We start from the raw sequence: 15,523 nt of genomic DNA on the forward strand, positions 1-15,523 counted from the left end.
CAGAATACAGGTGTGTGAAGTCATAGAATGGAGGTGTGTGAAGTCAGAATGGAGGTGTGTGAAGTCATAGAATGGAGGTGTGTGAAGTCAGAATGGAGGTGTGTGAACTCATAGAATAAGGGTGTGTGAAGTCACAATGGAGGTGTGTGAAGTCATACAATGGAGGTGTGTGAACTCAGAATGGAAGTGTGTGAAGTCACAGAATGGAGGTGTGTGAAGTAATAGAATGGAGGTGTGTGAAGTCAGAAAGGAGGTGTGTGAAGTCATAGAATGGAGGTGTGTGAAATCAGAATGAAGTTGTGTGAAGTCATAGAATGGAGGTGTGCGAAGTCAGAATGGAGGTGTGTGAAGTCATAGAATGGAGGTGTTTGAAGTCAGAATGGAGATGTGTGAACTCATAGAATGGAGGTTTATGAAGTCACAGTGGAGGTGTGTGAAGTCATAGAATGGAGGTGTGTGAAGTCACAGAATGGAGGTGTGTGAAGTCATAGAATGGAGCTGTGTGAAGTCATATTGGAGGTGTGTGACGTCACAGAATGGAGGTGTGTGAACTCAGAATGGAGGTGTGTGAAGTCATAGAATGGAGGTGTGTGAAGTCATAGAATGGAGGTGTGTGAAGTCATAGAATGGAGGTGTGTGAAGTCATAATGTAGGTGTGTGAAGTCACAGAATTGAGATGTGTGAAGTCACAGAATGGAGGTGTGTGAAGTCACAGAATGGAGGTGTGTGAAGTCATAGAATGGAGGTGTGTGAAGTCACAGAATGGAGATGTGTGTAGTCACAGAATGGAGGTGTGTGAAGTCACAGAATGGAGGTGTGTGATCTCACAATGGAGGTGTGTGAAGTCCCAGAATGGAGGTGTGTGAAGTCAAACAATAAAGGTGTGTGAATTCACAGAATAGAGGCCTGTGAAGTCATAGAATGGAGGTGTGTGAAGTCCCAGAATGGAGGTGTGTGAAGTCAGATAATGGAGGTGTGTGAACTCAGAATGGAAGTGTGTGAAATCACAGAATGGAGATTTGTGAAGTCATAGAATGGAAGTGCGTGAAGTCATATAATGGATGTTTCTGAAGTAAGAATGAACGTGTGTGAAGTCATAGAATGGAGGTTTGTGAAGTCAAAATGGAGGTGTGTGAACTCATAGAATGGAGGTGTGTGAACTCATAGAATGGGGGTGTGTGAAGTCATGGAAAGGAGGTGTGTGAAGTCAAAAAATGGAGGTGTGTGAAGTCAAACAATAAAGGTGTGTGAAGTCACAGAATGGAGGTGTGTGAAATCACAGAATGGAGGTGTGTGAAGTCAAAAAGGTGGTGTGTAGAGTCACAAATGGAGGTGTGTAAACTCATAGAATGGAGGTGTGTGAAGTCAAAGAATGGAGGTTTGTCAAGGCATCGAATGGAGGTGTGTGAAGTCATGGAATGGTGGTGTGTGAAGTCACAGAATGGAGGTGTGTGAAGTCAGAATGGAGTTGTGTGAAGTCATAGAATGGAGGTGTGTGAAGTCAGAATGGAGGTGTGTGAACTCATAGAATGTGGGTGTGTGAAGTCACAATGGAGGTATGTGAAGTCATAGAATGGTGGTGTGTGAAGTCACAGAATGGAGGTGTGGAAGTCATAGAATGGAGGTGTGTGAAGTCAGAATGGAGGTGTGTGAAGTCATAGAATGGAGGTGTGTGAAGTCATAATGTAGGTGTGTGAAGTCACAGAACTGAGGTGTGTGAAGTCACAGAATGGAGGTGTGTAAAGTCATAGAATGGAGGTGTGTGAAGTCATAGAATGGGGGTGTGTGAAGTCATAGAATGAATGTTTGTGAAGTAAGAATGAAGGTGTGTTAAGTCATAAAATGGAGATGTGTGAAGGCACAGAATGGATGTGTGTGAAGTCATAGAATGGAGCTGTGTGAAGTCAGAATGGAGGTGTGTGAAGTCATAGAATGGAGGTGTGTGAACTCACAATGGAGTTGTGTGAAGTCAAAATATGGAGGTGTGTGAAGTCAAAGAATGGAAGTGTGTGAAGTCATAGAATGGAGGTGTGTGAAGTCATAGAATCGAGGTGTGTGAAGTCATAGAATGGATTTGTGTGAAGTCACAGAATTGATGTTTGTGAAGTCAGAATGGAGGTGTGTGAAGTCAGAATGAAGGTTAGTGAAGTCATAGAATGGAGGTGTGTGAAGTCATAGAATGGAGGTGTGTGAAGTCATAGAATGGAGGTGTGTGAAGTCAAAGAATGGAGGTGTGTGAAGTCACAGAATTGATGTTTGTGAAGTCAGAATGGAGGTGTGTGAAGTCAGAATGGAGGTGTGTGAAGTCATAGAATGGAGGTGTGTGAAGTCAAAATGCAGGTGTATGAACACATAGAATGGAGGTGTCTGAAGTCAGAATGGAGTTGTTTGAAGTCATAGAATGGAGGTGTGTGAAGTCAGAATAAAAGTGTGTGAAGTCATAGAATGGAGGTTTGTGAAGTCAGAATGGACGTGTGTGAACTCATAGAATGGAGCTGTGTGAAGTCACAATGGAGGTGTGTGAAGTCATAGATTGGAGGTGTGTGAAGTCACGGAATGGAGGTTTGTGAAATCACAGAATGGAGGTGTGTGAAAACAGATTGGAGGTGTGTGAAGTCACAGAATGGAGGTGTGTGAACTCAGAATGGAGGTGTGTGAAGTCACAGAATGGAGGTGTGTGAAGTCATAGAATGGAGGTGTGTGAAGTCACAGTGGAGGTGTGTGAAGTCATAGAATGGAGGTGTGTGAAGTCACAGAATGGAGGTGTGTGAAGTCAGAATGGAGTTCTGTGAAGTCATAGAATGGAGGTGTGTGAAGTCAGAATGGAGGTGTGTGAAGTCATAGAATGGAGGTGTGTGAAGTCAGAATGGAGGTGTGTGAACTCATAGAATGTGGGTGTGTGAAGTCACAATGGAGGTATGTGAAGTCATAGAATGGTGGTGTGTGAAGTCACAGAATGGAGGTGTGGAAGTCATAGAATGGAGGTGTGTGAAGTCAGAATGGAGGTGTGTGAAGTCATAGAATGGAGGTGTGTGAAGTCATAATGTAGGTGTGTGAAGTCACAGAACTGAGGTGTGTGAAGTCACAGAATGGAGGTGTGTAAAGTCATAGAATGGAGGTGTGTGAACTCACAATGGAGGTGTGTGAAGTCAAAGAATGGAGGTGTGTGAAGTCAGAGAATGGAAGTGTGTGAAGTCATAGAATGAAGGTGTGTGAAGCCAGAATTGAGGTGTGTGAAGTCACAGAATTGAGGTGTGTGAACACAGAATGAAGGTGTGTGAAGTCACAGAATGGAGGTTTGTGAAGTCATAGAATGGAGGTGTGTGAAGTCATAGAATGGATGTTTCTGAAGTAAAATGGAGGTGTGTGAAGTCATAGAATGGAGGTGTGTGAAGTCAAAATGGAGGTGTGCTAACTCATAAAATGGAGATATGTGAAGTCATGGAAAGGAGGTGTTTGAAGTCCAAAAATGGACGTGTGTGAAGTCAGACAATAGTGGTGTGTGAAGTCACAGAATGGAGGTGAGTGAAGTCAAAGAATGGAAGTGTGTGAAGTCAAAATGGAGGTGTGTGAAGTCACAGAATGGAGGTGTGTGAAGTCACAGAATGGAGGTGTGTGAAGTCATAGAATGGAGGTGTGTGAAGTCACAGAATGGAGGTGTGTGAAGTCACAGAATGGAGGTGTGTGAAGTCAAAATTGAGGTGTGTGAACTCATAGAATGGAGGTGTGTGAACTCATAGAATGGAAGTGTGTGAAGTCATGGAATGGAGGAGTGAAGTCAAACAATAAAGGTGTGTGAAGTCACAGAATGGAGGTGTGTGAAATCACAGAATGGAGGTGTGTGAAGTCAAACAGGTGGTGTGTAGAGTCAAAAATGGAGGTGTGTGAACTCATAGAATGGTGGTGTGTGAAGTCAAAGAATGGAGGTGTGTGAAGTCATGGAATGGAGGTGTGTGAAGTCACAGAATGGAGGTGTGTGAAGTCATAGAATGGAGGTGTGCGAAGTCATAGAATGGATGTTTCTGAAGTAAGAATGAAGGTGTGTGAAGTCATAGAATGAAGATGTGTGAAGTCAAAATGGACGTGTGTGAACTCATAGAATTGAGGTGTGTGAACTCATAGAATGGAGGTGTGTGAAGTCATGGAATGAAGGTGTGTGAAGTCAAAGAATGGAGGTGTGTGAAGTCAAACAATAAAGGTGTGTGAAGTCACAGAATGGAGGTGTGTGAAGTCACAGAATGGAGGTGTGTAAACTCACAATGGAGGTGTGTGAAGTCAAACAATAAAGGTGTGTGAAGTCAAACAATGGTGGTGTGTGAAGTCACAAAATGGAGGTGTTTGAAGTCAATGAATGGAAGTGTGTGAAGTCAAAATGGAGGTGAGTGAAGTCACAGAATGGAGGTGTGTGAAGTCACAGAATGGAGGTGTGTGAAGTCATCGAAAGGAGGTGTGTGAAGTCATGGAATGGAGGTGTGTGAAGTCACAGAATGGCGGTGTGTGAAGTCATAGAATGGAGGTGTGTGAAGTCACAGAATGGAGGTGTGTGAAGTCAGAATGGAGTTCTGTGAAGTCATAGAATGGAGGTGTGTGAAGTCAGAATGGAGGTGTGTGAAGTCACAGAATGGAGGTGTGTGAAGTCAGAATGGAGTTCTGTGAAGTCATAGAATGGAGGTGTGTGAAGTCAGAATGGAGGTGTGTGAAGTCATAGAATGGAGGTGTGTGAAGTCAGAATGGAGGTGTGTGAACTCATAGAATGTGGGTGTGTGAAGTCACAATGGAGGTATGTGAAGTCATAGAATGGTGGTGTGTGAAGTCACAGAATGGAGGTGTGGAAGTCATAGAATGGAGGTGTGTGAAGTCAGAATGGAGGTGTGTGAAGTCATAGAATGGAGGTGTGTGAAGTCATAATGTAGGTGTGTGAAGTCACAGAACTGAGGTGTGTGAAGTCACAGAATGGAGGTGTGTAAAGTCATAGAATGGAGGTGTGTGAACTCACAATGGAGGTGTGTGAAGTCAAAGAATGGAGGTGTGTGAAGTCAGAGAATGGAAGTGTGTGAAGTCATAGAATGAAGGTGTGTGAAGCCAGAATTGAGGTGTGTGAAGTCACAGAATTGAGGTGTGTGAACACAGAATGAAGGTGTGTGAAGTCACAGAATTGAGGTTTGTGAAGTCATAGAATGGAGGTGTGTGAAGTCATAGAATGGATGTTTCTGAAGTAAAATGGAGGTGTGTGAAGTCATAGAATGGAGGTGTGTGAAGTCAAAATGGAGGTGTGCTAACTCATAAAATGGAGATATGTGAAGTCATGGAAAGGAGGTGTTTGAAGTCCAAAAATGGAGGTGTGTGAAGTCAGACAATAGTGGTGTGTGAAGTCACAGAATGGAGGTGAGTGAAGTCAAAGAATGGAAGTGTGTGAAGTCAAAATGGAGGTGTGTGAAGTCACAGAATGGAGGTGTGTGAAGTCACAGAATGGAGGTGTGTGAAGTCATAGAATGGAGGTGTGTGAAGTCACAGAATGGAGGTGTGTGAAGTCACAGAATGGAGGTGTGTGAAGTCAAAATTGAGGTGTGTGAACTCATAGAATGGAGGTGTGTGAACTCATAGAATGGAAGTGTGTGAAGTCATGGAATGGAGGTGTGAAGTCAAACAATAAAGGTGTGTGAAGTCACAGAATGGAGGTGTGTGAAATCACAGAATGGAGGTGTGTGAAGTCAAACAGGTGGTGTGTAGAGTCAAAAATGGAGGTGTGTGAACTCATAGAATGGTGGTGTGTGAAGTCAAAGAATGGAGGTGTGTGAAGTCATGGAATGGAGGTGTGTGAAGTCACAGAATGGAGGTGTGTGAAGTCATAGAATGGAGGTGTGCGAAGTCATAGAATGGATGTTTCTGAAGTAAGAATGAAGGTGTGTGAAGTCATAGAATGAAGATGTGTGAAGTCAAAATGGACGTGTGTGAACTCATAGAATTGAGGTGTGTGAACTCATAGAATGGAGGTGTGTGAAGTCATGGAATGAAGGTGTGTGAAGTCAAAGAATGGAGGTGTGTGAAGTCAAACAATAAAGGTGTGTGAAGTCACAGAATGGAGGTGTGTGAAGTCACAGAATGTAGGTGTGTAAACTCACAATGGAGGTGTGTGAAGTCAAACAATAAAGGTGTGTGAAGTCAAACAATGGTGGTGTGTGAAGTCACAAAATGGAGGTGTTTGAAGTCAATGAATGGAAGTGTGTGAAGTCAAAATGGAGGTGAGTGAAGTCACAGAATGGAGGTGTGTGAAGTCACAGAATGGAGGTGTGTGAAGTCATCGAAAGGAGGTGTGTGAAGTCATGGAATGGAGGTGTGTGAAGTCACAGAATGGCGGTGTGTGAAGTCAGAATGGAGTTGTGTGAAGTCATAGAATGTAGGTGTGTGAAGTCAGAATGGAGATGTGTGAAGTCATAGAATGGAGATGTGTGAAGTCAGAATGGAGGTGTGTGAACTCATAGAATGGAGGTGTGAAGTCACAATGGAAGTGTGTGAACTCATAGAATGGAGGTGTGTGAAGTCACAGTATGGAGGTGTGTGAAATCATAGAAAGGAGCTGTGTGAAGTCAGATTTGAGGAGTTTGAAGTCACAGAATGGAGGTGTGTGAAGTCAGAATGGAGTTGTGTGAAGTCATAGAATGGAGGTGTGTGAAGTCAGAATGGAGGTGTGTGAAGTCATAGAATGGAGGTGTGTGAAGTCAGAATGGAGGTGTGTGAACTCATAGAATGGAGGTGTGTGAAGTCACAATGGAGGTATGTGAAGTCATAGAATGGTGGTGTGTGAAGTCACAGAATGGAGGTGTGGAAGTCATAGAATGGAGGTGTGTGAAGTCAGAATGGAGGTGTGTGAAGTCATAGAATGGAGGTGTGTGAAGTCAGAATGGAGGTGTGTGAAGTCACAGAACTGAGGTGTGTGAAGTCACAGAATGGAGGTGTGTAACGTCATAGAATGGAGGTGTGTGAAGTCATAGAATGGGGGTGTGTGAAGTCATAGAATGAATGTTTGTGAAGTAAGAATGAAGGTGTGTTAAGTCATAAAATGGAGATGTGTGAAGGCACAGAATGGATGTGTGTGAAGTCATAGAATGGAGCTGTGTGAAGTCAGAATGGAGGTGTGTGAAGTCATAGAATGGAGGTGTGTGAACTCACAATGGAGTTGTGTGAAGTCAAAATATGGAGGTGTGTGAAGTCAAAGAATGGAAGTGTGTGAAGTCATAGAATGGAGGTGTGTGAAGTCATAGAATCGAGGTGTGTGAAGTCATAGAATGGATTTGTGTGAAGTCACAGAATTGATGTTTGTGAAGTCAGAATGGAGGTGTGTGAAGTCAGAATGAAGGTTAGTGAAGTCATAGAATGGAGGTGTGTGAAATCATAGAATGGAGGTGTGTGAAGTCATAGAATGGAGGTGTGTGAAGTCAAAGAATGGAGGTGTGTGAAGTCACAGAATTGATGTTTGTGAAGTCAGAATGGAGGTGTGTGAAGTCAGAATGGAGGTGTGTGAAGTCATAGAATGGAGGTGTGTGAAGTCAAAATGCAGGTGAGTGAACACATAGAATGGAGGTGTCTGAAGTCAGAATGGAGTTGTGTGAAGTCAAAGAATGGAGGTGTGTGAAGTCAGAATAAAAGTGTGTGAAGTCATAGAATGGAGGTTTGTGAAGTCAGAATGGACGTGTGTGAACTCATAGAATGGAGCTGTGTGATGTCACAATGGAGGTGTGTGAAGTCATAGATTGGAGGTGTGTGAAGTCACGGAATGGAGGTGTGTGAAGTCACAGAATGGAGGTGTGTGAAAACAGATTGGAGGTGTGTGAAGTCACAGAATGGAGGTGTGTGAACTCAGAATGGAGGTGTGTGAAGTCATAGAATGGAGGTGTGTGAAGTCAGAATGGAGGTGTGTGAACTCATAGAATGTGGGTGTGTGAAGTCACAATGGAGGTATGTGAAGTCATAGAATGGTGGTGTGTGAAGTCACAGAATGGAGGTGTGGAAGTCATAGAATGGAGGTGTGTGAAGTCAGAATGTAGGTGTGTGAAGTCATAGAATGGAGGTGTGTGAAGTCAGAATGTAGGTGTGTGAAGTCATAGAATGGAGGTGTGTGAAGTCATAATGTAGGTGTGTGAAGTCACAGAACTGAGGTGTGTGAAGTCACAGAATGGAGGTGTGTGAAGTCATAATGTAGGTGTGTGAAGTCACAGAATTGAGATGTATGAAGTCACAGAATGGAGGTGTGTGAAGTCACAGAATGGAGGTGTGTGAAGTCATAGAATGGAGGTGTGTGAAGTCACAGAATGGAGATGTGTGTAGTCACAGAATGGAGGTGTGTGAAGTTACAGAATGGAGGTGTGTGAAGTCACAGAATGGAGGTGTGTGAACTCACAATGGAGGTGTGTGAAGTCCCAGAATGGAGGTGTGTGAAGTCAAACAATAAAGGTGTGTGAATTCACAGAATAGAGGCCTGTGAAGTCAGAGAATGGAGGTGTGTGAAGTCCCAGAATGGAGGTGTGTGAAGTCAGATAATGGAGGTGTGTGAACTCAGAATGGAAGTGTGTGAAATCACAGAATGGAGATTTGTGAAGTCATAGAATGGAAGTGCGTGAAGTCATATAATGGATGTTTCTGAAGTAAGAATGAACGTGTGTGAAGTCATAGAATGGAGGTTTGTGAAGTCAAAATGGAGGTGTGTGAACTCATAGAATGGAGGTGTGTGAACTCATAGAATGGGGGTGTGTGAAGTCATGGAAAGGAGGTGTGTGAAGTCAAAAAATGGAGGTGTGTGAAGTCAAACAATAAAGGTGTGTGAAGTCACAGAATGGAGGTGTGTGAAATCACAGAATGGAGGTGTGTGAAGTCAAAAAGGTGGTGTGTAGAGTCACAAATGGAGGTGTGTACACTCATAGAATGGAGGTGTGTGAAGTCAAAGAATGGAGGTTTGTGAAGGCATCGAATGGAGGTGTGTGAAGTCATGGAATGGTGGTGTGTGAAGTCACAGAATGGAGGTGTGTGAAGTCAGAATGGAGTTGTGTGAAGTCATAGAATGGAGGTGTGTGAAGTCAGAATGGAGGTGTGTGAACTCATAGAATGTGGGTGTGTGAAGTCACAATGGAGGTATGTGAAGTCATAGAATGGAGGTGTGTGAAGTCATAATGTAGGTTTGTGAAGTCACAGAACTGAGCTGTGTGAAGTCACAGACTGGAGGTGTGTAAAGTCATAGAATGGAGGTGTGTGAAGTCATAGAATGGGGGTGTGTGAAGTCATAGAATGAATGTTTGTGAAGTAAGAATGAAGGTGTGTTAAGTCATAAAATGGAGATGTGTGAAGGCACAGCATGGAGGTGTGTGAAGTCATAGAATGGAGCTGTGTGAAGTCAGAATGGAGGTGTGTGAAGTCAGAATGGAGGTGAGTGAACTCACAATGGAGTTGTGTGAAGTCAAAATATGGAGGTGTGTGAAGTCAAAGAATGGAAGTGTGTGAAGTCATAGAATGGAGGTGTGTGAAGTCATAGAATGGAGGTGTGTGAAGTCAAAGAATGGAGGTGTGTGAAGTCACAGAATTGATGTTTGTGAAGTCAGAATGGAGGTGTGTGAAGTCAGAATGGAGGTGTGTGAAGTCATAGAATGGAGGTGTGTGAAGTCAAAATGCAGGTGTGTGAACACATAGAATGGAGGTGTCTGAAGTCAGAATGGAGTTGTGTGAAGTCATAGAATGGAGGTGTGTGAATTCAGAATAAAAGTGTGGGAAGTCATAGAATGGAGGTTTGTGAAGTCAGAATGGACGTGTGTGAACTCATAGAATGGAGCTGTGTGAAGTCACAATGGAGGTGTGTGAAGTCATAGATTGGAGGTGTGTGAAGTCACGGAATGGAGGTGTGTGAAGTCACAGAATGGAGGTGTGTGAAAACAGATTGGAGGTGTGTGAAGTCACAGAATGGAGGTGTGTGAACTCAGAATGGAGGTGTGTGAAGTCATAGAATGGAGGTGTGTGAAGTCAGAATGGAGGTGTGCGAAGTCATAGAATGGAGGTGTGTGAAGTCAGAATGGAGTTGTGTGAACTCATAGAATGGAGGTGTGTGAAGTCACAATGTAGGTGTGTGAAGTCATAGAATGTACGTGTGTGAACTCAGAATGGAGGTGTGTGAAGTCACAGAATGGAGGTGTGTGAAGTCATAGAATGGAGCTGTGTGAAGTCAGATCGGAGGTGTGTGAAGTCACAGAATGGAGGTGTGTGAACTCAGAATGGAGGTGTGTGAAGTCACAGAATGGAGGTGTGTGAAGTCAGAGAATGGAGGTGTGTGAAGTCATAGAATGGAGGTGTGTGAAGTCATAATGTAGGTGTGTGAAGTCACAGAATTGAGATGTGTGAAGTCACAGAATGGAGGTGTGTGAAGTCACAGAATGGAGGTGTGTGAAGTCACAGAATGGAGGTGTGTGAAGTCACAGAATGGAGATGTGTGTAGTCACAGAATGGAGGTGTGTGAAGTCACAGAATGGAGGTGTGTGAAGTCACAGAATGGAGGTGTGTGAACTCACAATGGAGGTGTGTGAAGTCCCAGAATGGAGGTGTGTGAAGTCAAACAATAAAGGTGTGTGAAGTCACAGAATGGAGGTCTGTGAAGTCATAGAATGGAGGTGTGTTAAGTCACAGAATGGAGGTGTGTGAAGTCAGATAATGGAGGTGTGTGAACTCAGAACGGAGATTTGTGAAGTCATAGAATGGAAGTGCGTGAAGTCACATAATGGATGTTTCTGAAGTAAGAATGAACGTGTGTGAAGTCATTGAATGGAGGTTTGTGAAGTCAAAATGGAGGTGTGTGAACTCATAGAATGGAGGTGTGTGAAGTCATGGAAAGGAGGTGTGTGAAGTCAAAAAATGGAGGTGTGTGAAGTCAAACAATAAAGGTGTGTGAAGTCACAGAATGGAGGTGTGTGAAATCACAGAATGGAGGTGTGTGAAGTCAAAAAGGTGGTGTGTAGAGTCACAAATGGAGGTGTGTGAACTCATAGAATGGAGGAGTGTGAAGTCAAAGAATGGAGGTGTGTGAAGGCATCGAATGGAGGTGTGTGAAGTCATGGAATGGAGGTGTGTGAAGTCACAGAATGGAGTTGTGTGATGTCAGAATGGAGTTGTGTGAAGTCATAGAATGGAGGTGTGTGAAGTCAGCATGGAGGTGTGTGAAGTCATAGAATGGAGGTGTGTGAAGTCAGAATGGAGGTGTGAGAACTCATATAATGGAGGTGTGTGAAGTCACAATGGAGGTATGTGAAGTCATAGAATGGTGGTGTGTGAAGTCACAGAATGGAGGTGTGGAAGTCATAGAATGGAGGTGTGTGAAGTCAGAATGTAGGTGTGTGAAGTCATAGAATGGAGGTGTGTGAAGTCATTATGTAGGTGTGTGAAGTCACAGAATTGAGGTGTGTGAAGTCACAGAATGGAGGTGTGTAAAGTCATAGAATGGAGGTGTGTGAAGTCATAGAATGGAGGTGTGTGAAGTCATAGAATGCATGTTTGTGAAGTAAGAATGAAGGTGTGTTAAGTCATAAAATGGAGATGTGTGAAGGCACAGAATGGAGGTGTGTGAAGTCATAGAATGGAGCTGTGTGAAGTCAGAATGGAGGTGTGTGAAGTCATAGAATGGAGGTGTGTGAACTCACAATGGAGATGTGTGAAGTCAAAAAATGGAGGTGTGTGAAGTCAAAGAATGGAAGTGTATGAAGTCATAGAATGGAGGTGTGTGAAGTCATAGAATCGAGGTGAGTGAAGTCATAGAATGGAGGTGTGTGAAGTCACAGAATTGATGTTTGTGAAGTCAGAATGGAGGTGTGTGAAGTCAGAATGGAGGTTTGTGAAGTCATAGAATGGAGGTGTGTGAAGTCATAGAATGGAGATGTGTGAAGTCATAGAATGGAGGTGTGTGAAGTCAAAGAATGGAGGTGTGTGAAGTCACAGAATTGATGTTTGTGACGTCAGAATGGAGGTGTGTGAAGTCAGAATGGAGGTGTGTGAAGTCATAGAATTTAGGTGTGTGAAGTCACAATGCAGGTGTGTGAACACACAGAATGGAGGTGTCTGAAATCAGAATGGAGTTGTGTGAAGTCATAGAATGGAGGTGTGTGAAGTCAGAATAAAGGTGTGTGAAGACATAGAATGGAGGTTTGGGAAGTCAGAATGGAGGTGTGTGAACTCATAGAATGGAGCTGTGTGAAGTCACAATGGAGGTGTGTGAAGTCATAGAATGGAGGTGTGTGAAGTCACAGAATGGAGGTGTGTGAAGTCATACAATGGAGGTGTGTGAACTCATAGAATGGAGGTGTGTGAAGTCAAAGAATGGAGGTGTGTGAAGGCATCGAATGGAGGTGTGTGAAGTCATGGAATGGAGGTGTGTGAAGTCACAGAATGGAGTTGTGTGATGTCAGAATGGAGTTGTGTGAAGTCACAGAATGGAGGTGTGTGAAGTCAGAATGGAGTTGTGTGAAGTCATAGAATGGAGGTGTGTGAAGTCAGAATGGAGGTGTGTGAACTCATAGAATGTGGGAGTGTGAAGTCACAATGGAGGTATGTGAAGTCATAGAATGGTGGTGTGTGAAGTCACAGAATGGAGGTGTGGAAGTCATAGAATGGAGGTGTGTGAAGTCAGAATGGAGGTGTGTGATGTCATAGAATGGAGGTGTGTGAAGTCATAATGTAGGTGTGTGAAGTCACAGAACTGAGGTGTGTGAAGTCACAGAATGGAGGTGTGTAAAGTCATAGAATGGAGGTGTGTGAAGTCATAGAATGGGGGTGTGTGAAGTCATAGAATGAATATTTGTGAAGTAAGAATGAAGGTGTGTTAAGTCATAAAATGGAGATGTGTGAAGGCACAGAATGGAGGTGTGTGAAGTCATAGAATGGAGCTGTGTGAAGTCAGAATGGAGGTGTGTGAAGTCATAGAATGGAGGTGTGTGAACTCACAATGGAGTTGTGTGAAGTCAAAATATGGAGGTGTGTGAAGTCAAAGAATGGAAGTGTGTGAAGTCATAGAATGGAGGTGTGTGAAGTCATAGAATCGAGGTGTGTGAAGTCATAGAATGGATTTGTGTGAAGTCACAGAATTGATGTTTGTGAAGTCAGAATGGAGGTGTGTGAAGTCAGAATGAAGGTTAGTGAAGTCATAGAATGGAGGTGTGTGAAGTCATAGAATGGAGGTTTGTGAAGTCATAGAATGGAGGTGTGTGAAGTCAAAGAATGGAGGTGTGTGAAGTCACAGAATTGATGTTTGTGAAGTCAGAATGGAGGTGTGTGAAGTCAGAATGGAGGTGTGTGAAGTCATAAAAGGAGGTGTGTGAAGTCAAAATGCAGGTGTGTGAACATATAGAATGGAGGTGTCTGAAGTCAGAATGGAGTTGTGTGAAGTCATAGAATGGAGGTGTGTGAAGTCACAGAATGGAGGTGTGTGAAAACAGATTGGAGGTGTGTGAAGTCACAGAATGGAGGTGTGTGAACTCAGAATGGAGGTGTGTGAAGTCATAGAATGGAGGTGTGTGAAGTCAGAATGGAGGTGTGCGAAGTCATAGAATGGAGGTGTGTGAAGTCAGAATGGAGGTGTGTGAACTCATAGAATGGAGGTGTGTGAAGTCACAATGTAGGTGTGTGAAGTCATAAAATGTACGTGTGTGAACTCAGAATGGAGGTGTGTGAAGTCACAGAATGGAGGTGTGTGAAGTCATAGAATGGAGGTGTGTGAAGTCAGAATGGAGGTGTGTGAAGTAATAGAATGGAGGTGTGTTAAGTCATAAAATGGAGATGTGTGAAATCATAGAATGGAGGTGTGTGAAGTCATAGAATGGAGCTGTGTGAAGTCATAGAATGGAGGTGTGTGAAGTCATAGAATGGAGGTGTGTGAACTCATAGAATGGAGATGGTTGAAGTCAAAAAATGGAGGTGTGTGAAGTCATAGAATGGAGGTGTGTGAAGTCACAGAATGGAGGTGTGTGAAGTCATAGAATGGAGCTGTGTGAAGTCAGATCGGAGGTGTGTGAAGTCACAGAATGGAGGTGTGTGAACTCAGAATGGAGGTGTGTGAAGTCACAGAATGGAGGTGTGTGAAGTCAGAGAATGGAGGTGTGTGAAGTCAAACAATAAAGGTGTGTGAAGTCACAGAATGGAGGTGTGTGAACTCACAATGGAGGTGTGTGAAGTCCCAGAATGGAGGTGTGTGAAGTCAAACAATAAAGGTGTGTGAAGTCAAAGAATGGAGGTCTGTGAAGTCATAGAATGGAGGTGTGTTAAGTCACAGAATGGAGGTGTATGAAGTCAGATAATGGAGGTGTGTGAACTCAGAACGGAGATTTGTGAAGTCATAGAATGGAAGTGCGTGAAGTCACATAATGGATGTTTCTGAAGTAAGAATGAACGTGTGTGAAGTCATTGAATGGAGGTTTGTGAAGTCAAAATGGAGGTGTGTGAACTCATAGAATGGAGGTGTGTGAAGTCATGGAAAGGAGGTGTGTGAAGTCAAAAAATGGAGGTGTGTGAAGTCAAACAATAAAGGTGTGTGAAGTCACAGAATGGAGGTGTGTGAAATCACAGAATGGAGGTGTGTGAAGTCAAAAAGGTGGTGTGTAGAGTCACAAATGGAGGTGTGTGAACTCATAGAATGGAGGTGTGTGAAGTCAAAGAATGGAGGTGTGTGAAGGCATCGAATGGAGGTGTGTGAAGTCATGGAATGGAGGTGTGTGAAGTCACAGAATGGAGTTGTGTGATGTCAGAATGGAGTTGTGTGAAGTCATAGAATGGAGGTGTGTGAAGTCAGAATGGAGGTGTGTGAAGTCATAGAATGGAGGTGTGTGAAGTCAGAATGGAGGTGTGAGAACTCATATAATGGAGGTGTGTGAAGTCACAATGGAGGTATGTGAAGTCATAGAATGGTGGTGTGTGAAGTCACAGAATGGAGGTGTGGAAGTCATAGAATGGAGGTGTGTGAAGTCAGAATGGAGGTGTGTGAAGTCATAGAATGGAGGTGTGTGAAGTCATTATGTAGGTGTGTGAAGTCACAGAATTGAGGTGTGTGAAGTCACAGAATGGAGGTGTGTAAAGTCATAGAATGGAGGTGTGTGAAGTCATAGAATGGAGGTGTGTGAAGTCATAGAATGCATGTTTGTGAAGTAAGAATGAAGGTGTGTTAAGTCATAAAATGGAGATGTGTGAAGGCACAGAATGGAGGTGTGTGAAGTCATAGAATGGAGCTGTGTGAAGTCAGAATGGAGGTGTGTGAAGTCATAGAATGGAGGTGTGTGAACTCACAATGGAGATGTGTGAAGTCAAAAAATGGAGGTGTGTGAAGTCAAAGAATGGAAGTGTGTGAAGTCATAGAATGGAGGTGTGTGAAGTCATAGAATCGAGGTGAGTGAAGTCATAGAATCGAGGTGTGTGAAGTCACAGAATTGATGTTTGTGAAGTCAGAATGGAGGTGTGTGAAGTCAGAATGGAGGTTTGTGAAGTCATAGAATGGAGGTGTGTGAAGTCATAG

The sequence above is a fragment of the Megascapheus bottae genome, unplaced genomic scaffold, assembly GCF_031878675.1.
Source record: "Megascapheus bottae isolate mThoBot1 unplaced genomic scaffold, mThoBot2.hap1 HAP1_SCAFFOLD_157, whole genome shotgun sequence".
Taxonomy (NCBI): domain Eukaryota; kingdom Metazoa; phylum Chordata; class Mammalia; order Rodentia; family Geomyidae; genus Megascapheus; species Megascapheus bottae.